At 36.6% G+C, this 25,441-nt stretch overlaps 1 protein-coding gene across 5 annotated transcripts in view; it reads left to right on the forward strand.

The window, feature by feature from the left end:
* Positions 1-25,441, forward strand: part of Foxp2 (forkhead box P2) — a 577,853-nt gene that overhangs the window by 199,486 nt on the left and 352,926 nt on the right. For all 5 annotated transcript variants that reach the window (XM_063286479.1, XM_008762718.4, XM_063286477.1 and 2 more), the window contains exon 3: positions 16,022-16,115. The gene's annotated coding sequence lies outside the window, so the exon portion shown is untranslated. The remainder of the gene's footprint in view (positions 1-16,021; positions 16,116-25,441) is intronic.

Raw genomic sequence — 25,441 nt, forward strand, 5'->3', positions numbered from 1 at the left:
TGCCATTTCCCTCCATTCTCTGGCTTTTACTCATCACCACGTCTATTTCTTTTTTGGTTTAAGATTTATTTATTTTATATGTGTGAGTAGACTGTAGCTATCTTCAGACAAGAAGGGGACATGGGATCCAATTACAGATGGTCATGAGCCACCATGTGGTTTCTGGGAATTGAACTCAAGATCTCTGGAAGAGCAGTCAGTGCTCCTAACCACTGAGCCATCTCTCCAGCTCACCACTTCTATTTCTTAATAGTCCTATCTAAACTCGGACCATTCTTCATCCCCTTCCTTTTCCCTTTCCTTTCTCTTTCCATCATCGTCAAAATTTCAAATGAATTTCTCTGATATTTTAGAACTGCCTCAGCCTCACTATTTCCTTATTAGTTTATAATTTGGTCACTTCCAATAAATCAATTGATTAGCTTTTTGTAACCCAAGAAAGTCTTAAGAATGTGATGATCCTGCATTGGATGGTCAGATACTAGGTTTGTAAGTGTTTAACCTATACACTCCTCTATTATAATCCTGATTCATGACCTAATGGTCACTTTCCTTAACATTAAAATACCTGACATATATTTTTTTCTTGGACTAATCTAGTCTGTCTTTCCATCCTTCCTCTTATGTTCCTCCACTATTGTCTCTCAATAAAATAAGTTTGTTTGTTTGTTTGTTCCTTTCTTTATTTCTCTTTTCAAAAACCTTTAATGTATCTGTTTTTTAAACACACACACACAAACACACACACACACACACACACACACACACATTGGCTTTCAGTAACACTGGGTACACCTCACTGCCTACCTAGCCTCCTTATTCACATTTTCTCCCGCAACCCCACAAATCTTTTCTTCTTATGACATCAGATTTGCTATTAGGATATAGTCTCACCATTTCTTTCTTACCTTTCTCTCTACACCATAGTATTAGCAACACCCCCCCCAACACACACACACACACACATTACTATTAGCTGGTACACACCTAAATAGCTCATCCCTGAATACTAGCTTTCATGGTACCAAAAGGTAACAATGTATGCTTTCAAAGGAGGGGAGCAACCAGCAGTCCTACCCAGTGAAGGGGACCCTAAGGAAGAATGATGACCACTATGGCATGAGGTGCCTGCAAATCTCAATGTGAATCTACAGAACTTAGGGAATCCCTAAAATCCCTTTAAGATGCCCATATTCAAAACTATTTTTACACTTGTATTTATTTATAGCATGCATTCCTTTTTCATATTTATGACTATATAGGAGGATTATCCAGACCTTAAACAGTATCTAATGATTATCATTGGTATGATGTTTAGTAGAATGTTTGCTTGTATGTTTTTCTGCTTTAATTTTTTTCTCCATTTTGAAAAGTAGATGTTGATGCAGATTATGCACACAAACAAAAGGTTTTCTGATGTCAAGTTATTTAAAGTGCTTAAAAGTTAAAAAGATAACCAAGAAGGAAAAAGACTTGACAATTTTATGTGACCATACCATTTTGTTAATTTTTCCAAATAAACTCACGGTTTTTTTCTTCACATTTTGTTTAAAAATAATCTGTGCCTCTATAGCTTTGGTCTAGTTCAAATTCTTTTATAAAGCCTTTCTACATCTTCACTTTCATCCAATAGATTGCATGAGTATTTATTTATTTATTTATTTATTTATTTATTTATTTATTTATTATACCTGTTATTTTTAAATTGTTGGAGAGTTTAACACAGTCTTTGTATTTCTACCAAGTATTTTTATTTAAATTCTCAGTGATTATTGGATTAGGAGATAAATTTATTTCAATTATTTAGAGCTAGGTGTGTGCAACAACGCAAAGGGAAAAAAAACATTTTGGTGTTGACTGTGACTGGTTATGGTATTCACTCGATCATTTTAATGTAGGTGATCAGTGAATAATTCAGTGACATAGTAATCCCATATTCCGTAAATGTTTAAATGCAGATCATTTTTGATAAATAGTCAAATCATCCATAGGAGAGCATGTGCCTGAAAATGCATAGAACAAATTTATACTTAAAATTTCCATGTTCTTCACTAACTTCCTCGATAGTGTGCTGCTGGTTTTACTACAGTATATCTTATTCAGTATACCACTGCAAGGTGCTCTTACAACCCTTAAAATCAGCTGTTTTCTAGCTCCTAAGGAACATTGCAATTCCTACCTTACCTTTTATTCTCTTTCAAAAAGTTTATGGGAATCATTTTGGAATCTTTCGTATTTCAAAGCTCTTGCAGCTTTTAATTATTCTTCTTTGCATTATAATTTAGGTATTAAAATCTAAGCTTCAGCAAATTCTCATACATTAACATGTAAATTACATGAGTGTGTCAAAATATGTATAACAATTTTTCATTTTAATTATTTGAAGTGTATAATCCAATCTCATTAATTACATTCACATTTCTGGAAAATATGACCATTATTTATATCTAGTTATCTAGCCATTTTCTTTTACTCTACCAAATTTAAAATTATCTACCCTTTAAAGAGTAAGATTCTAATTACTTTGTCACTCAAGCTCCACACAGTATGGTTCTACAGATATATTTTATCTTGAATAGTCTATATATTTCATAAATATGCAGTAATATAATATCTGTCCTGTTGTGATGAACTTCTGTTACTTAGTGTAGTATCTTCTAAATTCACCTATATTGTTACATTTATAATTTACTGCTGTAGAAGACTTAACCATATTGCACTGCATACATATATACATTTTTTTCATCTTTATTAACTTGAGTATTTCTTATTTACATTTCAATTGTTATTCCCTTTCCTGGTTTCCAGGCCAACATTCCCCTATCCCCTCCCCCTCCCCTTCTCTATGGGTGTTCCCCTCCCCAACCTCCCCCCATTACCGCCCTCCCCCCAACAACCACATTCACTGGGGGTTCAGTCTTGGCAGGACTTCCCTTGGCTTCCCCTTCCACTGGTGCTCTTACTAGGCTATTCATTGCTACGTATGCAGTTGGAGTCCAGGGTCAGTCCATGTATAGTCTTATTTATTCATTTTCAGTGGACATGCATTCATAAATGTGAACAAGTTTTTCATGTATGTAAGTAATAATAACAGACATAAGTTATATACATTTGTTCCTCTATAGGACATGGGTTTCAAGTCATTTTGTAGATAGGAATATCATTAATATTTAATATCAAGTATATCAAATACAGGTGAATGTTAGAATATGTATTTGACCAGAATTTAGGCAAACAAGCACTTAGACTAAATATCCAGACTGAATAAAAATGCCCACATTTTCAAAACTACTACATAAGTATTGATTCAAGTTTGTTTGTTTTTTTTACCTCAGTGAAGGTACAATGTTTGTTAGAATGTGCCCTTAGACAATGACAGGCAGGAGCAGTCATGTCCCATCCTCTGGGACTTTAATCTAGAGATGTTGCTCCTGATGTTCTCAGAGCTCTATTAGCCGTGTCCCTTCCACTGAGGTTAATATCTAGAGATGTTGTTTCTGACATTCTTAGAGCTGTTGTTTATTTCCTGCTTTCTTCCTGTCACCTTTGCTCTGATCATTGACAATGACCCCACTTCTTACAAGCTAAAGTGAAGGAAAAGCAAACTAGTCTTGGTAAATTTCCTGGAAGGCATAGTCTCCCTGTCAGTGTGTCATTCATTTGCTTTTGGTATTGTGACTGTCACTGTTACTGCTTATAAAGAATCAACAGTGAAATCAGCAACTCATGTGTGTTTATTAATTGAATCATTCGGGTCTTCCAATGCTCAGCTGGAGTGCTGATTTGCTGGCAGAATGTTAAAGGTAGAGAAATGAATATTTTATTCAAAAATATATTTTGTGTAATTTTTATTATAAATGAACTACAGTCAACAATTATGGAAGGGATGGTTTTTTTGATTTGAAGGAATCAGACCACATAAACATATTAAATACTGTGCAACAGATATAGTCCACTATGTTCAGGTATATTACATGCTACACATATAACTTTGGTTCCCCTAGTTCTGGATAATATTCTATAATTACATGTTTATCATCCAGGCTTCTTATATTTTTTAAATGGTTATTTGAAACAAACAAATGGATGTATACTTTATGTATAAGTACCAGGAAGAAACAGAGTTTGACATGAATTAGAGCTTAGAGTTAGCTGGAGAAAAATAAGACAGTATAGATTTGTAAATAAATATTAATGATTGAAAGACCATTTGTACTGATGATAGGTAGAATAGGGAACAACAAAATAATTGTTTATAATTAAAATGTTTGTATATAGGAATGTTTTTTCACTTAAAGTGCAAAATGAAGATGCTATTATTAGTGGTTTCTATGTGATACAGCACAAAGTTGATCCTGTTGCTCTAGTAGAAAATGATACTTTGATGTTCTGTTACTTTTCTAGTAAACTATGTCTCTGAAATGAGCAAAGTAAAATGTACTTTTGACATCCGATAGGACTATGTACAGTTTATCACTATCAATTGTCCATTGAGATTTATCTCATGTTATGTCTAGAGTCACATGTTCTGAAACAAAGGTCTTCCACGTGGTTATTCTCTACATTTTGGAAAAGCATAATCTGTGCCATGACCTTTCCCTTAAGGAAACCTTTCTGTTTCCATTGTTGCAGTTCAGTAGCCCACTAACATGACATTCTGTGAACTAAGTCTAATACCTAACTGGTATTTAAATTTTATGAAATGAACAAAGAAATAACACACATGAAGCAGATAGGGAGAATTGAAAAGCTAGGGATCAGTCTAGATGGAAAAAAATTAACATTGTGTCTACTAATATGCTGTGGTGGTTTGCAGGAGACCAACTCCCAAATACTCTTATGTTTGACTACTTGGTCCCTAGTTAATGGAACTGTTTGGGAAGGATTGGAATCTGTGGCCTGATTAAGGAGATATGTCACTAGGGGTGGGCTTTGATATTTAAAAGTCTTTTCTGGCACCATGCCTTGACTCTGCTCTCAAGGAATCTAGCCCTCTGAAACCATAAGCCTGATAAAGTATTTCTTCTAAAATTTGCCTGCTCATGGTGTTTTATCACATGAACAGATACATAACTAAAACAGAAGTTGGTACAAGGACATGGAACGATAACTGTGATAGGTCTGGCTGTGCTAAGTTTTGGAGCAATGTGGAAGTCTCTGGAACTTGGACTAGACAAGCAATAGGATTTGGAACATGGAGGCTTAATGGTGCATCTTATTAGGAGCTTGGAATACATGCAGTGAAGCATGCAGGATATGGAAGCCAAAATCAGGAGATTTCAAAAGAGAACAATGTTAGTCACTGAGCCACAGGCCATTCTTATATTTCTTTCTTTTTTTTTTTTTATTAACTTGAGTATTTCTTATATACATTTCAAGTGTTATTCCCTTTCCCGGTTTCCGGGCAAACATCCTCCTCCCCCCTCCCCTTCCTTATGGGTGTTCCCCTCCCAACCCTCCCCCCATTGCCGCCCTCCCCCCCACAGTCTAGTTCACTGGGGGTTCAGTCTTAGCAGGACCCAGGGCTTCCCCTTCCACTGGTGCTCTTACTAGGATATTCATTGCTACCTATGGGGTCAGAGTCCAGGGTCAGTCCATGTATAGTCTTTAGGTAGTGGCTTAGTCCCTGGAAGCTCTGGTTGCGTGGCATTGTTGTACTTTTGGGGTCTCGAGCCCCTTCAAGCTCTTCCAGTTCTTTCTCTGATTCCTTCAACGGGGGACCTATTCTCAGTTCAGTGGTTTGCTGCTGGCATTCGCCTCTGTATTTGCTGTATTCTGGCTGTGTCTCTCAGGAGCGATCTACATCCGGCTCCTGTCGGTCTGCACTTCTTTGCTTCATCCATCTTGTCTAATTGGGTGGCTGTATATGTATGGGCCACATGTGGGGCAGGCTCTGAATGGGTGTTCCTTCAGTCTCTGTTTTAATCTTTGCCTCTCCCTTCCCTGCCAAGGGTATTCTTTTTCCTCATTTAAAGAAGGAGTGAAGCATTCACATTTTGATCATCCGTCTTGAGTTTCGTTTGTTCTAGGGATCTAGGGTAATTCAAGCATTTGGGCTAATAGCCACTTATCAATGAGTGCATACCATGTATGTCTTATTTCTTTGGCAAAGAATGTGGCTGCTTTATGCCCTCATCCTAAGAATTTTTCTGAAGACAAATAAAATGTAAAGGCCTAATTTACTTTGTGAAGAAAATGCCAGCACAGCCTTAAGTTGTCTCCGTCTCATGGTTACTAGTGATATACTCAATTGTCTCAAAGTCTATTTATTCCTCTCCTTTTGAAGTCATATTGACTGCTTCCAAATTTAGCAAATATAAATGAATATCCTACGTGCATCTATACTCAGTTTCTATGTGCACATAAATTTGTGATCCCATTGGATAAATACTAAAGGGAACAATTGTTATATAGGGGACAATTGAATGAACGTTTATTTTTTTTAGAAACTGCTAGACTATCTTCCACAATGGCATGTTTGTCCTTCTCACCTGAAATGGCTGAGGATTCCTACGGTTTCACATTTTATCAGTTTTCAGGGCATTTGCATTTTACAATATTGTCATGTTATCGAGTGTATAGTGATTTCCTATTGCTTTACTTTTCATTTAATCTGGTTTTAGCCATCACATGAAGTACTGACTGTCTCGTATATTTACTTGCTGTCCCCAAACTCTTTTGCTGATATATCTTTGTAGTCATGAGGTATGTTTGTAGCTAAATTGCAACATCATGGCTAAATTTTAAAATGGTGATACTTCTTTTTGTTTACTTATAATTGATGTTGGAGCCTTCTGAGCCCATTTTGTATAAATATTCTTTATTAAATTCGTCTGTTTGGGCAGGTATTTTCTCCCAATATTGTTCATCTTCTCCTTTCTTCACAGTGCTTTTATGAAGTGGAGTTTTGAGTTTAACTGATGTCCAACTTATCAAGAGTCTCACAAACTGCTTTCTTGAGGTTGTAGCATAGAAGATGTCAATGTAAACAAAATTAGTTCACTTTCCCTCTTCGGTGAGTCCTGTGGCTTTGCATTTTACACCGAGGCTGATGATCCATATAGAGAAAACTTTACTGAAGGGTGGAGGATTTGTGTATAGATTCATATTTTTCCAGTTTTCCAGCACCAATTGTTGAAAAGGCTGTCTCTCCTCCCTTGTCAAATATCAGTCAGGTTCTATTTTTACAGCTTTATTCTGTTCCATTGATCTTTTCTTTCACTGATGCCATACTGTCTTTCTTACTGAAGCTGTAGTGTAAGCCTTGAAGTAGGACTTTTTGAATTTCCAAACTTTCCTTGATACTGTATGACTATTTTAGGATTTTGCCTCTACTTTCAAATTCAGAATCAGTTTGTCAGTATCCACAAAAGTACTGTGCTTAGATTTTTTTTTCAATTGGGTTTGAACTGAATTTATAAATTTCAGAAGGAAGACCTGAGAATTACATTTTCAGATAGTCTCTGATTTTTTAAAATTACTTTTGTGAGTTTTTTTATAAAGATATTTTATACAGATTGTTAAAGTTATACCTAAGAATCTTCTTTTGGAGGGAGCGGGCATGAATATTATAGTGTTTTAATTTCAAATAGTACTAGTTTGTTAGTAGTATATAGGAAAATTAACTTTGTATATGGGACATTTTTTATTGAAAAATCTGATATAAGGGCATGCTACATTTTTGACTTGTATGATATTACTGACAGCAAGTTCAAATTCATTTTCAAATCACTCTATATCACTCTATAGTTAATGTAAGTTCATTAGAACTGCAGTATAACTTGAATGTCTTTCTACCATCTCCTGTGTAGCATCAGCATTCATGTAAAATATGTCACAATCAAGACAGATGTTTATATTTTTTTTATTAACTTCAGTATTTCTTATATACATTTCGAGTGTTATTCCCTTTCCCGGTTTCCGGGCAAACATCCCCCTCCCCCATCCCCTTCCTTATGGGTGTTCCCCTCCCAACCCTCCCCCCTTTGCCGCCCTCCCCCCCACAGTCTAGTTCACTGGGGGTTCAGTCTTAGCAGGACCCAGGGCTTCCCCTTCCACTGGTGCTCTTACTAGGATATTCATTGCTACCTATGAGGTCAGAGTCCAGGGTCAGTCCATGTATAGTCTTTAGGTAGTGGCTTAGTCCCTGGAAGCTCTGGTTGCTTGGCATTGTTGTACATATGGGGTCTCGAGCCCCTTCAAGCTCTTCCAGTTCTTTCTCTGATTCCTTCAACAGGGGTCCTATTTTCAGTTCAGTGGTTTGCTGCTGGCATTCGCCTCTGTATTTGCTGTATTCTGGCTGTGTCTCTCAGGAGCGATCTACATCCGGCTCCTGTCAGTCTGCACTTCTTTGCTTCATCCATCTTGTCTAATTGGGTGGCTGTATATGTATGGGCCACATGTGGGGCAGGCTCTGAATGGGTGTTCCTTCAGTCTCTGTTTTAATCTTTGCCTCTCCCTTCCCTGCCAAGGGTATTCTTTTTCCTCATTTAAAGAAGGAGTGAAGCATTCACATTTTGATCATCCGTCTTGAGTTTCGTTTGTTCTAGGGATCTAGGGTAATTCAAGCATTTGGGCTAATAGCCACTTATCAATGAGTGCATACCATGTATGTCTTTCTGTGATTGGGTTAGCTCACTCAGGATGATATTTTCCGCTTCCAACCATTTGTCTACGAATTTCATAAAGTCGTTGTTTTTGATAGCTGAGTAATATTCCATTGTGTAGATGTACCACATTTTCTGTATCCATTCCTCTGTTGAAGGGCATCTGGGTTCTTTCCAGTTTCTGGCTATTATAAATAAGGCTGCGATGAACATAGTGGAGCACGTGTCTCTTTTATATGTTGAGGCATCTTTTGGGTATATGCCCAAGAGAGGTATAGCTGGATCCTCAGGCAGTTCAATGTCCAATTTTCTGAGGAACCTCCAGACTGATTTCCAGAATGGTTTTACCAGTCTGCAATCCCACCAACAATGGAGGAGTGTTCCTCTTTCTCCACATCCTCGCCAGCATCTGCTGTCACCTGAGTTTTTGATCTTTGCCATTCTCACTGGTGTGAGGTGAAATCTCAGGGTTGTTTTGATTTGCATTTCCCTTATGACTAAAGATGTTGAACATTTCTTTAGGTGTTTCTCAACCATTCGGCATTCCTCAGCTGTGAATTCTTTGTTTAGCTCTGAACCCCATTTTTTAATAGGGTTATTTGTTTCCCTGCAGTCTAACTTCTTGAGTTCTTTGTATATTTTGGTTATAAGGCTTTATCTGTTGTAGGATTGGTAAAGATCTTTTCCCAATCTGTTGGTTGCCGTTTTGTCCTAACCACAGTGTCCTTTGCCTTACAGAAGCTTTGCAGTTTTATGAGATCCCATTTGTCTATTCTTGATCTTAGAGCATAAGCCATTGGTGTTTTGTTCAGGAAATTTTTTCCAATGCCCATGTGTTCCAGTTGCTTCCCTAGTTTTTCTTCTATTAGTTTGAGTGTGTCTGGTTTGATGTGGAGGTCCTTGATCCACTTGGACTTAAGCTTTGTACAGGGTGATAAGCATGGATCGATCTGCATTCTTCTACATGTTGCCCTCCAGTTGAACCAGCACCATTTGCTGAAAATGCTATCTTTTTTCCATTGGATGGTTTTGGCTCCTTTGTCAAAAATCAAGTGACCATAGGTGTGTGGGTTCATTTCTGGGTCTTCAATTCTATTCCATTGGTCTATCTGTCTGTCTCTGTACCAATACCATGCAGTTTTTATCACTATTGCTCTGTAATACTGCTTGAGTTCAGGGATAGTGATTCCCCCTGAAGTCCTTTTATTGTTGAGGATAGCTTTAGCTATCCTGGGTTTTTTGTTATTCCAGATGAATTTGCAAATTGTTCTGTCTAAGTCTTTGAAGAATTGAATTGGTATTTTGATGGGGATTGCATTGAATCTGTAGATCGCTTTTGGTAAAATGGCCATTTTTACTATATTAATCCTGCCAATCCATGAGCATGGGAGATCTTTCCATCTTCTGGCGTCTTCTTCAATTTCTTTCCTCAGAGTCTTGAAGTTCTTATTGTACAGATCTTTTACTTGCTTGGTTAAAGTCACAGATGTTTATATTTTATAAAAAAATAATATTTTAACTTAGTATGTTAGCTTATCAAAATACCTTAGAAATGGAGAAAAGAGAAAACATTTGTATTTCTGTCCATTATTTTAGAAGTTTGGAACATTGCTTTCAGGCCTCTGTGAGGGAAGAACTTCATGACAACAATGTGAATTGGAGAGATACTCAGTTCAGGACAGACAGGAAATAGGACAAAGAATAGAAGTTTCCAGACAAGATTTATGTCTTCCAGGTTTTCCATACTCAGTGTTAGCCCAGGCAACTGTGAGTTTATGAATGGAGTACTACTCCAGTGCTCATCAATGGCGTATTCCACCAATACTCATCAATGGAGTACTCCACCAATGCTCATCAATGGAGTAATCCACTGATGGTTCCTCAAGCACTTTCATGATCCCATTTCCTTACAATTGTGTCATTATCTGAAAACCAAGCTGTCAACATGCATCCTTTTTATATTCATTTGGTTTGCTGAGATGTTTGAAGTTACTTTGAAAAGACAGATTGATGCCAATAGAAGCTCAAATGAATAGCCACCAAAGGGAAAGGAAGAATGGAATAAATAGCTGGGAATAATAGAAGTAAGAGTTTTCTCAGTTCAAAACTTTAATGTTCTTGCAGCATCCACTAAATAGTCTACCATGAATGATCATATGCTGGCTTTACTATTGAAACTTTTATCATAAACATCAATAGGTACACTACCCATTCATAAATACATTTTGTTGTGATAGAAGCTGAGAAAATGACAAAGGTTGCTACTATACATTTTCTAACGAAGTTATTAGGGAATGTGATTGTATGACATGTTGTAGACTGAATTAGAAATCTCAAGGCATATAGGCTTACCCATCTGATACAATATTTATAACTATCAATATCTCAGTGGGAAATGCTTTATGCTAATGATCCTAAGTTTGCTCATGTAGACTAAAAGACTTTGCTGAGATTTGAGTATTCCTTCTCTGTATTAGATTAAGGGTTTAAACAGAGATGTCAATGAAGCTCTGAAATCAAGACAGTTACTACATACACCATTTCCTCAAGTTACCGCTTTGTCTTATGCATGCTGACAGAGTGAAGCTCTATTATTTTCCTGAACTTTTCTGTGGATTTCAGTGACATCCAAATAGACAAGTTCAGGTAGTATTTACAAAATGTAACAAAACTATACCAGTCTTTATTTTTTAGTCTACAAGAATTCTTTTCATAGTGGCAAGACAATTAAGAAGGAGATTTCATTGTGCTTCTGGAATATATGTCACTTCCTCTACCTGCTTACTTGATAATTTCTTACTTGTCAAATGGCACCATGAACTTTCTGTTGCTTATATTTCATCATATTCACATCACCTATTTTCATCTTGGCGAGTTTCATTCAATCAAATCCCTACTTACTGCACACAGACCCTATTCTTAAATCACAATCAAAAGGAAGCGTGTATTTATTTCTCTGTCCTCAGCTGACCACAGGTTTTATACATAGCAGGTGTCCAGAACACAAGAACTTAAGGAACAAAGGGGCTTTATGTTATTTTGGAAGTATGTTTAAAGGAAACAGGAATGTGTATGCACAGATGACAATGCACTTTTATGCTGCTCGACTGGGCACCCTTATTTTTTGGTGTGAGTGAAATCCATAAAAGTAATTGTCATAGCAGGGTACCTTTCTCCCCTTATCCTCCCCCTATATTAGTAGCATAATTGCTCTGTTTCCTTATTTAATTATAATTTTTTTACTTTCCTTGACAGAATCATCTTTCTAAAGTATATATTTAAATATTCTTTCTACAAAAATGTAACAAGGATAAGCAATAAATAAAATAGTCTCATCCTTTGTCTTTGTTAATGTTTTCGTTGGTGTGAAGAGACACCATCACCACAGAAGATCTTAGAAAGGAAAATACTTAATTAGTGTTGGCTCACAGTTCAGATGTGTAGTCCATTATAGTCATGGCAATAAGCATGTTGGCTTGCAGGCAGCGTGGTGCTGGAGAGGGAGATGAGAGTTCTACATCTGGACCCATAAATAGCAGAAAGAAACTGTTTGCCACACTGGGCATAGCATGAGCACACGAGACCTCGAAAACAGTCTCCACAGTGAAATGCTTCCTCTAACAAGGTCACATCTCCTAACACTCTCAATTACTCTGAGCCAAGCATCCAATGTAAGTGTTGAAGGGGGCCATTCCTATCCAAACCACCACATCCTTCAATAAATATTTTGAAGTGTATTCATTTTAACCAATATACAGTTCTTTCAAGGCAACCTGACAGAAGTAGAGGAGCCCCAAAGCAGGCAGAAATCAGAGATGTGCTCCTTCACTTACTCTGCTGTCCTATAATATTATTTTTAAGATAGCAGTCTAAACAATGAATTTCTTTATGATGGTATTATATATATTTAGTTATATTTTGTTCATATTTACAGATAAAGTGTCTTGTCTCTCTTCTCCCTGCTTCCTGTTCAATCATTGCATTCTTTCGTGAAATTAAGTTATTCTCATTTTCTGTTTTATATAAAATATTTCTCTAATACAAATATATATACAAATATGTGTATATATTTCTATATAGAAAGTGTGTGTGTGTGTGTGTGTGTGTGTGTGTGTGTGTGTGCGTACTTCTAATTCTGCAAAGAATGCCATTGGAGTTATTGGAAGCAGGAATTAGCTCTTATAAAGATCATCCTAGGAAACAGGCCTGCTCTGTGTAGGAGAGCTGTGGCATGGGACTGATGGTTCTTCCTCAACTCTCTTCTTGAATTTTAAGATGATATAACAACTTACCGCCATTTATTTCACTTCTTCATCTCTCACAATGTTCTTTCTTTTCTTTATGTTTCATCTGCACCATATTCAACAAAACACGATAACTGGAGGTAGAATCTTGACTACTGTTGGAGGATGAAATGGAGACGAATAGTATAGACAGTTTTGTACATTGAAGGTCTTTTGTAGGTAAGAGAGGATGAGTTCATGTGGAAAACAACTCCCAAAGAGAGGTTACTCTTGATCATTTTTACTTCAGGGTGGGCAGATCTAGATGTCTGGAAGTTCTATGGAGTTAGGAGAGTCCAAAAAATAAAAAAAAGAAGTGTGTGCCACTATCTGATCGATGATGTGCAGCTCTCGGATTGGAAGGTCTGTTTTTGGATTTGCTGTTTTTGTTGTTTTTCTGTAGAGTAGGCACCTGGCGTCTCAAGACTGAGAACAATGGACATGGGTTTAGTTCATGCTCATCTTCCTCTGCAAGTCCTTGGGAATAGTACCTTGCCTTCGTGCCTAGCTTTTTCATTTGTAAAGGAAACAATGGTACTCTAGCCATTTTCCTTTCATCTCAATTATTTTTTTACCCTAGCCTTTACCTCCTTTCTGGTTTAAATCTATTCTGTATTCTACCCAAAATTTATTTTTTTTAATTCTCATGCCTGTTCAACGTGGTAGTTATTTGTTCATAGCGTAATAAATCTATTCAACAAATAGTTATTGATGGTCTGCTTCCTTGGCAGTAGTCCAGATTCATAGCACACAAAGATGCTAACACTACAGTCACAATCGGATACGAAACCACTATGAGAATTCCTCTGATGTTGGTAATTTTATAGCATTGAACCTTTTCAAACACAATTTTATCCATCCTCATTCTTTTTATGAAATGTTATTCATATTCATGTCCCTTGTTCTCAGTCCAGATCACACAGATTGTCTTTCCCCTCCATCATCTCATCCTAGATCTTTCTCACCTCTTTACTCACCTATGTGTTGTATTAGTTATTATTGCTACTCAAATCGCCCCACTTTTGGCAGTGCGCTTCCGCGCGACCTGCCCAGTGTTCTGGATTCCCCATGAAAGACACATACAGGCAGCCTTCTATTTTAATATGACTTAAAAAGCACAATGGCTGGGACACTCCCAAACTTTCACGTTGCTTACATCTCCGTCCAATAATCCTGTATTGTTATATACTAAAATCTATATTGAATATTCCATCTTTTCTATCCCAGACCTAAAAGTATGGATGTTGGAAGCTGGGACTGTTTTCCCCAGCTCTTACATTGTTGTATGCTCTCTCATCTATAGCTCTCAATTCTGCTTCTTATTTCTCTCCTGACAATGGCAATACTAAATCCTTCCCTGGGTTCCCTTGCATGGGAAATCTAAAGTCCTGTCTCTCTCTCCCAGCCCTGCCATTGGTTACTGGAAACTTTATTTACCAATTAGAGCTAACAGAGAACAGGGACCCACTGTGACTTACATGCAGATGTGTAAATTCCTGAGTATTTGGGAACCCAATTAACATAATATAAGCAATAAATCAAACTCACAACACCTATGAGAAAGAAAAGCTTTTTATTCTCAAGTTTTACCTATTTATGTTCTTGTTTGCAATGTTTCTATTAATGGTTGATGTTATCATATTGGTCTCAAGTGAATGTCTAGTGCAAACAAAACAGACTTATATAGAATTTCTTCCATGTTTTTCAAGTATTTTAGTGACAATATAATATCTTTAAAATAATTTATGTACTGTGTGTCTTCTAGCAAAGATATCCCATAGAAAACTATAATTGTTTGTTTTAGAGAGAGAACATGATCCAACACTTAGAGGAAAACTAGTAGAATGGTTTGAGAATTGTTTACTATGAATAAAGAAAATGAAAAATAATCCAATATGAATTTAAGAAATGATCTAGACATCTATATATTAATAATAAATTAATATAGTTCCATGCCATGCAGAAATAATTATGGGAGAAACAATAACATAAGGAATGTATATAAAGAGTAAAGCCATGTTTGTGGGAAATCTTCGTATTGAGAGAAATGTAGATAAAAGAAAGAGAGAAGAACACATGGTAGGGTACGAAGGACAGCAATTGAGTTACCATACTGCTTATGTCATCAGTTTGTCTGAATTGTTGTGTTTAACATGATGGTTTGAAATCTTGAACTGTGGAAGACCTGAAGCTCTATGGAACACCAGTAACACCTTAGGAAGAGTCACAGTAGCGCTGAACACTTGTCAAAACATGTCCCTTCAGTATTATCAAGCCCTTCACACTACTAAGTTTTCACTGGAATGAAGGTTTATGTAGCTTAAATGCATTTTAAAATCTCATTTAAAAATAATAATATCTGGATTCTCAGAAGAGATAGCATATGATGCTACTCAAACCGGTTCAATGCATAGGTCAGACATTGTTGCTATTACACAGTACTTTGTCCTGTTCCAATTTCAACTGTAGACTTGATTCGGCATAATTATCCATTCATCAGTTTAAATGGGTAGATTAAAATGTTTTTCTATCTACATAACAATAAGTCCTACAAAGTTGGGTGTCTTTATTAAACAAGTGCATCCAGCCAAAGAAAGATTATGAGACAAATATGTCAGATTAAAGAGGAAGATACTAGAAAACTAAACTGGCTGAGTAGGAGATAGGACAGAAAAATAGAAATTCAAACTAACATTGAAATAATAAGCCTTGTAATGTGCTAAAAGGAAAGAATGATTACTACCAATTTGTTAATTTTGGAAAGGCTTAGATAACTTATGTATGTGTTGAAGAGGCTATTGAAATCAGTCATGTTTTCTATTGGGATCTTACAACGCAAATACTTTTATAAATTATGAAACTGAATCATAAAAGTTTTAATATATGTAAGAAAAAGAATGAAATATGAACCTCCTGACAGGGCATCTTATGTACTCGTAACAATGAAATTTCTAGTTCTAAATGAAAGTGAAGCTAATTTTCATGCTGACTTTCAGATTTATAAGTTATGAATGAATGAAGCAGTAAGTTTTGGGATGAATATGCTTTGTTTTGTTTAATGGCTGTACTAATGGGGACACATAGACGAGGCTAATATTCAAAGTAATTACAGTTATTTATCTCTACACACAGGGCCACTCCTCCAGTGTGATGCTGGGGCTGAATGTTCTTAGGAATCCACTCCAAGGTTAACTTGAAAGGTGTGCAGAAGATTGGGAAGAGAAAGGTAAATGATGTTTTGGTAATAGTTCTCTTTTGCTCTTTGTGCTGTTTCACAGTATTTTAATGCTTATCTCGCTCATTAGCATTTTGGTTAAGTGATTTTTTTGCCCAATATTATAGAGTTTCTAATGGACCACAGAGGCATGTCAAGCTGTAGTCATAGGGTTTCTTACCATGATGCAACTGGCTCTCCAGCTCCCCCTTGCTCCCCGTCAGCTTTCAATTTTAAACACTAGCACAAAAGAACTTGAAACTTTGTTTTTAACTGTTGCAAGAAAAAAAATCACTTGGTGTACTTTTGCTATGATTATGTTGGCCTCTAAGAATGGTGTTTTCAGTATTACTAGTGGGCATACATGTGTGTTTGTGTGTGTGTGTGTTCATGATCATGTGTGCGTGTCTATGTGTGTATGTGTGTGCTATTGTAGATTAAACCTAGTGTTAGACACATACTAGTCAGACACTCTAACACTAATTATTAACTATGACATAATGTCATATAAATACAATTTGTATAGACTTTGTCAAGGTACCCAAACATGCTGAGAAACCTACAAGGTAACACAAAGTAGCAACGAAACATTTTCTGTAAAATATGAGTCTTTTGCTGAACTTCCTTTGGATCACTTTTAAATGGTATTTACTGCTGAAAGCTCAACTGTTCAGGAAGCATTTCTTTTCTGAAAAATATTGTACATCTTTAAATTTCATTGTAGTTTGCTTTGATATTCCCAAAGCCAATGTGAAAGATTTTCAGTCTTGAATATCTGCATAGAATTATGCTTTCTGTGTCGCTATTGAGCTGTGCTAAAAATAATTGAATATATATACATATATACATATACATGTGCATATATGTGTTGATACACACACACACACACACACACACACACACACACACACACACACATATGCGCAACTTCCTGACCAGACTACCTTGAATTAAGCTAATTTCCTGTAATCTTGAAGGCTAAACATGTTTGCGTCTAGTTACTACTTGGATATGAAATACAATAAAAGGAGAAAATTTGAAGCAGTGTTGTTACTATGTATCTTAGGCTATGCTGAAGCTCACTGTGTATGAATACCAGACTGACTTCAAACTCCCAGAGATCTTCCTGCCTCTGCTTCCTGAATGCTGTGTTTGAAAGCTTTTGTCACTACTATGCCCAGCATAAAATTTTATTTCAGTTACTTTTTTTTGTAATATCAACTTATTCCTTAATTTCTTTCTTTCTTTTTTAAAGCAAGTCCCTCCATGAGGGGAATCACTATGCCTTGAGTACTTCAGTTATTTTCCTCTGTAGGTCCCCTTTGTCACAGGCAAGCCTTGGGGCCTCATTTTCACATAAATTGCCCTATGCTCAATTCTAAGCATTTTTCCAGATTGAATTCCCATAACCTCACTGAGTGATATATGCTGAACTATATCTCTCAGAGTTAAATATTTCCACTTACCTCATTTTTGTGCTTCACCTATGTTTGTGCTGTAGTTATTTTTGCCAATTTTATCACATTGTAAAATACAGAACACAAAAATCATTGGACATTTAGCCAAATTTTATAGTTTTCAAAGTAATATGACCTGTTTTGAATGTATTTTATCATTAACTATCTTTACGAAGTGAAGCTGAGGCTGTAATCTTGATTTGATCAGTGAAGACCCTAGACAACAAAGAACCCAAATGGTTTGCAATAGTAATTCACCTGTATTTAGTAGTGAAAAAATTAAAATACTTGCTTTGTACCACTTAAAATTTTGTGCGGTGTGAGATATTGACATTCACAGTAAAGTTAATGGTTACACTGACATACTCGAGTTTTAGAAGGACCTTTGATATTATCATTTGCTTCCTCTTGTTAAGAAATATGTACTTGTATGGGAGCAGAGATACTTTGATTTATATTAAGAGATTTCCTCGCTGTTGACACAACAACTCAACATTATTTAACAGCAATCTTTCTCTTATCTCCAGGATGATTTATTAATATATATCACAACAAACATTGCAAACGTAAAAGTTCCACACTCGTTACAAATTCAAAAACATTAAAATTCAGTCTCTTTAAAAGTCCTATTTCTTTTTTTGCCTTCCAAACATGTATGTTTATTTTTTTCTTATTCTTTTCTTCTTTTCTTTTTTTTTTTCGTTTTATTGGATATTGTTTTATTTACATTTCAAATGTTATTCCCTTTCCCGGTTTCCCGGACATGAGCCCCCTAACCCATCCCCCTCCCCTTCTTCTATAAGGGTGTTCCCTTCCCCATCCACCTCCCCTTCCTGCCCCCTGACATTCCCCTACACTAGGGGTCCGACTTTGGTAGGGCCAAGGGCTTCTCCTTCCATTGGTGCCCAACATGGCCTATTTCATTAATGATCCAAAATATCTTTAAAATTTCAAAGTTTATGAAGTACAGGTCCCTGTACAACTAAATATATTAAATAATTCCTTATTCCATTAGGATATAACCAGGGCAGAGTCACAATCTAAACAAAGCACTCCCAACTCCAACAGTGTAAGTCACTCAGTGCCCAATGTCAGAGATTCACTCCTGATCTTCTGGGCTATTCCTAAAGCCTCAGAGGATATAGCTTGTCTCTTCTGTTTAGGCTGGCTCCACCCCATCACCTTTGCAATCGTATGGTACTGCCATATCTAAAATGTTAGGTTCTTCTGCTGTAACCATAAGCGCTGTCACTTTCATTAATAAGCCTCCCTTAGGCTCTTCTCATGGTGTCAAACCTCAACTTCTCTGAATGACCCTTCATACTTTTGAAAAGAGTATCTCCTGGGTTGCTCTAAAACCTCAAAGTTCAATCGCCAACACGATAGACAAACTTAGCTGCTACTAGACTACAGCGTCTATGTGCTACCCCTGAGGAAATACTCCAAGAATATTATATCTCAATGCTGCTGGTCTTTTTTTTATTATTATTAGTAATAATAAACACCATCATCTGCCTCAATAAAGCAAAACTGTCACTTCAGTGATGCTAGTTTCTTGTTAATTGTGCTAATTCTTTACCCCTAGCTGACCAGAAACACAAATTATTAATTGAAAATAGCAAAATACCAAAAAATATAGTTCCTTCTGAATGATACAAGCCAGGCCTCAATGAGCTGTTCTGCATTCACCATTATCTCCCAAACTCCAAGAATATAGCCTACTGAAATTTTAATGGTCAATGCTTTTTAGCCTTTAGTTCCAACAACCTTCCACAATCCTACCAGAAACAACATAATTAGGTCTGTCACAGCAATACCCTATTCCTGGTACTGATTACTGTCCTAGTTTGTTTCAGTATTGCATATCCTGAATCACAATCCCTTGATGGAAACCAAGGAAATAACTCAAACTGAGTAAGAACTTGGAGGTAGAAACCACTGAAGAGTGCTGCTTACTAGGCTTCTCCTTGTGCCTTGCTCACCTACTCTATGGAAGAACCCGGGATCACCAGCCAAGCAGTGGCACCACCCACAATGGACAAGGGCACCCCACATAAATCACTATTTAAGAAAAAGGACACAACATGGTTGCCTGCATCATGGGAGCATTTACTCGGTCTTCTGAGATGAGTCTGGCCTGTGTCAAGTTGAAATAACACTTAGCCCAGACTCCTTCTGAGTCACTCCTGTGCTTTGCACTTCCTACTAAGTTTTCCTGAGTAAATCTTTGTTTGCTTCCCTTAAAATTAAGTGAAACAAATGAATAAATAAATAAGAAAATAAAATAAAGCTGGGATTACCTGAAGATTATTAATAAACCAGGAGATAAATTATTTTTGAAAAATGATGAAAGTTTTTCCAGGAAGGGAATTTATATTCTTGTGCAGTTCCCAAAACTGCTTGAAACTTGCTAATTAAGGTTTGGGAGTGATGTGTTTGTAGTGATTGTCCTCATTTCTACAGGTCTAAATGATCATTAACCACATATTGCTGTAAATAATGCATATGCATACTTCCAGAGGCTCGCTGTAATAGGAAAGTGTATTTTGAGAAGCTTTTATTCTTGAGCATTTGTAGAATTATCAATCCTTGAAGCTGAGGTATTACAGGAAGAATGAATTAATTAGAAACAGAGATTTGGTTGTAGATTGATTTGTTTGTGTCCTTACAGCCATTCCGTACTTCAATTTTGAACAATTTATTATGTCGTCAAAGTTTAAAAGTATTCCATTTATGAAAAGGAACATTGTCATTGCATTTTTTTTTTAATAAAAGCCAGTTTGTGTTGCCTGGGTCCTCCTTTCTACCCAGTTATGCCCTTCACTAGCATCCCATTGGTCCAAGAAAGAGTGTCCTCCAAGTGGCAGCTTCCGATTGGCTGCCATTGTCTGGTTCACCAATCTCTGCTCTTGGGCAGGCTTCAGTTTGGCCTCCTACTGAAGTTACCTCTGTGACTGAGCAGCTCCACAACTTTACTGAGGATTATGCAGAAGCAGCCACCAACCGGGCAGCAGCAGGGCCCCTCTCTTCCTCCTAAGAATTTGCAGATAGCTATATTTTAGCATTAAGCATTAATGCTTCTTAAAGTTCATTCTTTATTTCAATGGTACCAGACTACTGCTTGTTTTGAGAGTATGCTCTCTGGAATCATACAAAACTTAGATAATTAACCTGCCCTACGCATTAGTCCTATATGTGAATCTTCAGTTATATGCCTTGTGCTTGCCTCCATTGTGGTCAGTTCATAGCCCTGTGTGTATGTGTGTGCATGTGTGCGTGTGCGTGTGCGTGTGTGTGTGTGTGTGTGTGTGTGTGTGTGTTTGCTTTCATTATTTCAGTGTTTTTAAAGCACATTTAATTTTCCCCATTTCTTCTCTGTTTTTAGGTGGCTTGAAAATTGTTTTGTAGTGTCTTTCCATGTAACATGGTTCTGATGGTCAGTCTGAAGATCACTGGCCCTATTCTCTAGTGACCGATAGTGACGATTGACGCATTATACCCAAAAGCCCTACGCGTAGTACTGTCTTAATAAACACTCATTGCAAAACGTATCTACATATCATATGTAAATTATATATGACATCTTTTGTTTTAATCTTGGTCTGTGCCAGCATTTAATTTAAAGATGATGTTTCAAGGAAAATTTCCCTGAATATTTCCACTATTGAATGGACTAAGAAGTCGGAGCAACTCTAAAAGTTACTTTTTTCTGAAGACAGATGTGGTTGGCTCATGCCTGTAATTCTAGCACTGAGAGGTTGAGATAGGAAAATCACTGACTATAAGGCTAGTTTTGGCCTCAGAGTGAGTTATACATAGGTCAGGCTAGGCTGGATGGGACCTTTAAAAATGACTTTTCAGAATTTCACACAGTAGGAAATTGTTGCATTTAGAAGGGCATGAACTACTTGATCACAGATGATGTCTGTTATAGGGAAACTCTAACATCTTTCATGGTTGTCTCGATTTCTGCTTGTTCCTGTCATTTGCTTCTCCCTTACGTGTTTACCAGGTTGTTCCCATCAGCAGTGTCCTGTAGTGAAGACAGTACACTCTTTTCTGATTTGATCATGTAAGGTATGAAAGCATCATTTTGGATGTTCCTTTTCTTTGCTTTTCCTTATACCTCTTCCTCTTTCAACCCTACTCTTTTCCATCACAACTTCCTGGAAGGCTAATTCTAAACCAGTTAGCAGTGACTAAACTACTGGGGCCTGTTCTGTCTTCATTAATTTTATGAGGCGTAACATTTTTCTTCCTTATTTTCCAAAGTTTGAGGACAATATATATGTAATTCCTATTAAGATAGTAATAAATAACTCACCCCTAACAACTATTTCTATACAAAATTTAATACTATTTCTGTCTTTATGGAGAATATGGTGGTTAATACTAACCAAATCAATGATCTTCCAGGCAAATGTAATCCAAGTGTAGGCATTCATTACATAGTGAGCCAAGTGGGAATAAACTGGAAACATTGAAACAATCCAGAATACTGATTTTATAACATGGCGAAGTCCACTTTGAACCTCAGGATCAGTGCTGTGCTTAGGACCATGTGGCTTTGTGTGCTGGTCCAGTCAGCATTGTCTTGTGGAAGATCTTCATAGAATGATGCAAATGCTGTTACCTTTACAGGATGTTAATAGGCAGAATCCGTTCTACTATCTTCTTGTTCTTCATCATCTTTTGGAGCTTTAAGAAATATGTTTAAGCTGGACAATCTAGATGGACATATATAGGTGTTTTCAGTGATTCTTTGAGGTGCCAAGTTCACTGGCAAAACTACACGTTTGTTCTTCAGAAAGGTAAGCATGTTTCCCCAAATAAGAATTCAGCAATATTCTCCCTTCCTCCCTCCCTCTCTCTCTTCCTTCCTTTATTTCCTTCTTCCCTTTCTTTCCTTTCTTCCTTTTTCTTGTTGTCAGTTCCTATAAACTGTCAAATTAAATCATCATTCTAAATTTCACTGCTCCTGATGTGAGGATTGTATCTGAGCTGAAATCATCCACCACATGGAAAAGACAATGAAAATGCAACTTCTTTTTGAGAAAATAGTTTGTATTTATACTTTCATATTTAAGGCTTATAAATAGATGCTTGCTAAATTTTGATACTGTTACATGCAAAAAAAAAAAACGCAAAATTTATAACTGTCCTGCTTTTCGATTCGGCTGAACATTAAGTACCTTTTTAATGTTTTTATCTGCTGGGAAGAGCACCATTACAATAATCTGCTTTTACAGCCCATATCAAATATGAGCCAGCACTGCTTACTGCAAAGTTTGTACTTTGGGAGACATTTTTACAGCATCTAACAGTTCTATCCCACATTTCTTGGAATTAGGCTTTAATGATATCATTTGCCAAAAATGATTTCTTGCTCCAACTTTCTGATTGTTTGTGGCGAAAGATATAATTCAGCAGCTATATTTAAAATGCCACCCAAATTTGTAAGAGAAGGTCTGGTGAAACTACTGATGCATTAGTGATTGTGTGAAACTGCCACAGAAGGGCTTAGGGGGTTATGGTTTTGTTTCTTTTCCCTTCCAAAATTTAGGGGTTTGGTGACTGCAACCATGTTTTTTATTATTGTCTGCTAGAGAAGAGAGGGCTGACTAGAACTGTAGATTTTACATAAAATAAAGATGGAGGTTGATGCCTCCTCTAGCTGTCAGTCTTATTAACAAAGTCTTCAAGTGTAGAGCTGGTACTGTAGAACCCATCCCTGTGAGCGCCAAAGGAAGCCTTTCCCTTTATGGTGGCTTCATTAAGCTTGGCTCTCATTGTTAGTCTGCTTCTGCCTTATTTTGACCTCTGCTGAAACTCCCAGCACAGTAGGTCTAATACAGATTGATGCCTTTGCCTGAAGATTGATTGAAACTCAGGGTGTCTCAGAGCTGCTGACAGTCACTGAACCATTTTATTGAAGATAAAGTAAATAAAATAGATTGCTGTATGAGAATTCTCTGAAATCAACTGCAATGATTTGGCAGGTTTAAGCCCATGGAAAATACTAAGAAGCGAGATTGAATATGTTTTGTGTTCAGTGTAAGAAGGGATGAATATTACTGTTGGTATTTGACCTATAAGACTCACTCTTTAAAAGCATAATAAAACGTTAAATGAAATTATTACTTTATGATACTGTTTGGTATTAAAATAAGTCATCTGTGAACAATCAACACAGAAAAAGCTATTAAAACAACAGTATTTTGAGGCATTTCTTTTTTCTCTCCCTATAACACTTAAGTGCATGGATCAGTAGTCTCAGAGAATTTAATATACAACATAAATGGATGGAATTTCCAAAGTATACCTCAGAATCTTAAGATTCCACATAGCTGTGATTCTTGGCCACTATTGAACAATAATAATACTAAAGTTGAGTCTTTTATTCATTAATAAAGATTATGTGTTCAAGTTTAGAAACATTTGGGGAAGAAATTGGCTGTGAAGTTTTGGTTTTGTGTTTCACATATTGTTTGGGGGAAGAGAAACGTTCAGATTTTTTTCAAAGACTAATATGAAATATATTTTTTGTATGCCTTATGATCTGAAATAATTTAGGGGTCAAAATATTCTTAGAGCAACCATAGTCTCTAAAACTTTATGAAATGCTAACTAGAGCATGTTACCATGCTGTGGTGGTTTGCTTGAGGTTCCCACCCATAAGTCTGCAGCATTTAAATACTTGATCTCCAGCTGTTGGCTCTACTTTGGGAAAAAGTAGGGGGTGTGGTCTTGCTGGAGGATGTGTACCACTGAGGTGAGCTTTGAGATGTTAAAAGACTGGAGGACTGGACTTAAAAGCTCAGGGATCTATTCCCTTGAGGGTAGGGGGGAGGTAAGTGAGGGAGGAGTCACCACCTGTCTGCTACTGGGATCCCTGTGTTTCTGCTGCCCCACCGCCAGTCACCAATTTTCTAGCACCTCAGTGATTCATCTTAAAGAAATGATTGACACTTGTTTCCGTTTAATCTCTGTTAACAGTCATGACAAACCTTGGTACTTGATGGTGATTTTGACTATTATCTTCCCTATGGTTAAGTCAGTCTCAGGGTTCCAGCCTCTCTGTCTCTAGATATAAGGGGAAAGACTAAGAATAGGTATGTTTTGTGTTCTATTGGAAGAAAACTGAAATGGATGTTGTAGTTTAACAAATATGATAGCGTATAGAATGCAATTATTTATCCAGTATTTGTTAAATACTTTCATACGTTAGCTTCCAAACGTTCTTTCATTCAGATATTGTATATGCATCTTGTTCTTATAGTCGACATCTATCCAAATTTGTTCTTCCATCCAGACTTATGATATCTTATTATGAATTCCAACCATTTAATTCTTTTTAAGTCAAAGCTTGAATTTGTGTGCAACTTAATGAAGTTCATGTTAATTGATTTTTCTTGAAATAAAGAGAGGTTAATACTGAGACTGTAGGAAGTCTTCCTTTAGCAGTAGACATTCAGAAATTCTTTGAGCCATGAATGAGAGTATTTGTAGCATTCCAGCCCCATTTAGAGACCAAGATCCTGTTCTCCTCTTGACATTTACCCTGTCTCTATGCGTTCCTTATTCCCTTCTACTTTTGTGCTTAACTGAAATTTAAAAATACCCTTCTCTGTTTATATTGTTATACAGTTTGTAGTCATTATTGATGTTCTTTCAGTACTTTGGGTTCTAACTACTTGTAAATTAATTCAGTTCTAGTTACACTTGCTATTGGTCTTTTGAATTCTTACTGTTGTTACTAACTTCAATTTAAGGATGAAAAAGTGGATATCAGAAAAGTGAAGAAATGCGCCAGTGGTGTACAGCTATTGAGTGGTTGAAGCGGGGCTTGAAACTAGTTAACCTACATGAAGCAATTTCTGG

This window comes from Rattus norvegicus, chromosome 4, assembly GCF_036323735.1.
Source record: "Rattus norvegicus strain BN/NHsdMcwi chromosome 4, GRCr8, whole genome shotgun sequence".
In the NCBI taxonomy this organism is placed as follows: Eukaryota; Metazoa; Chordata; class Mammalia; order Rodentia; family Muridae; genus Rattus; species Rattus norvegicus.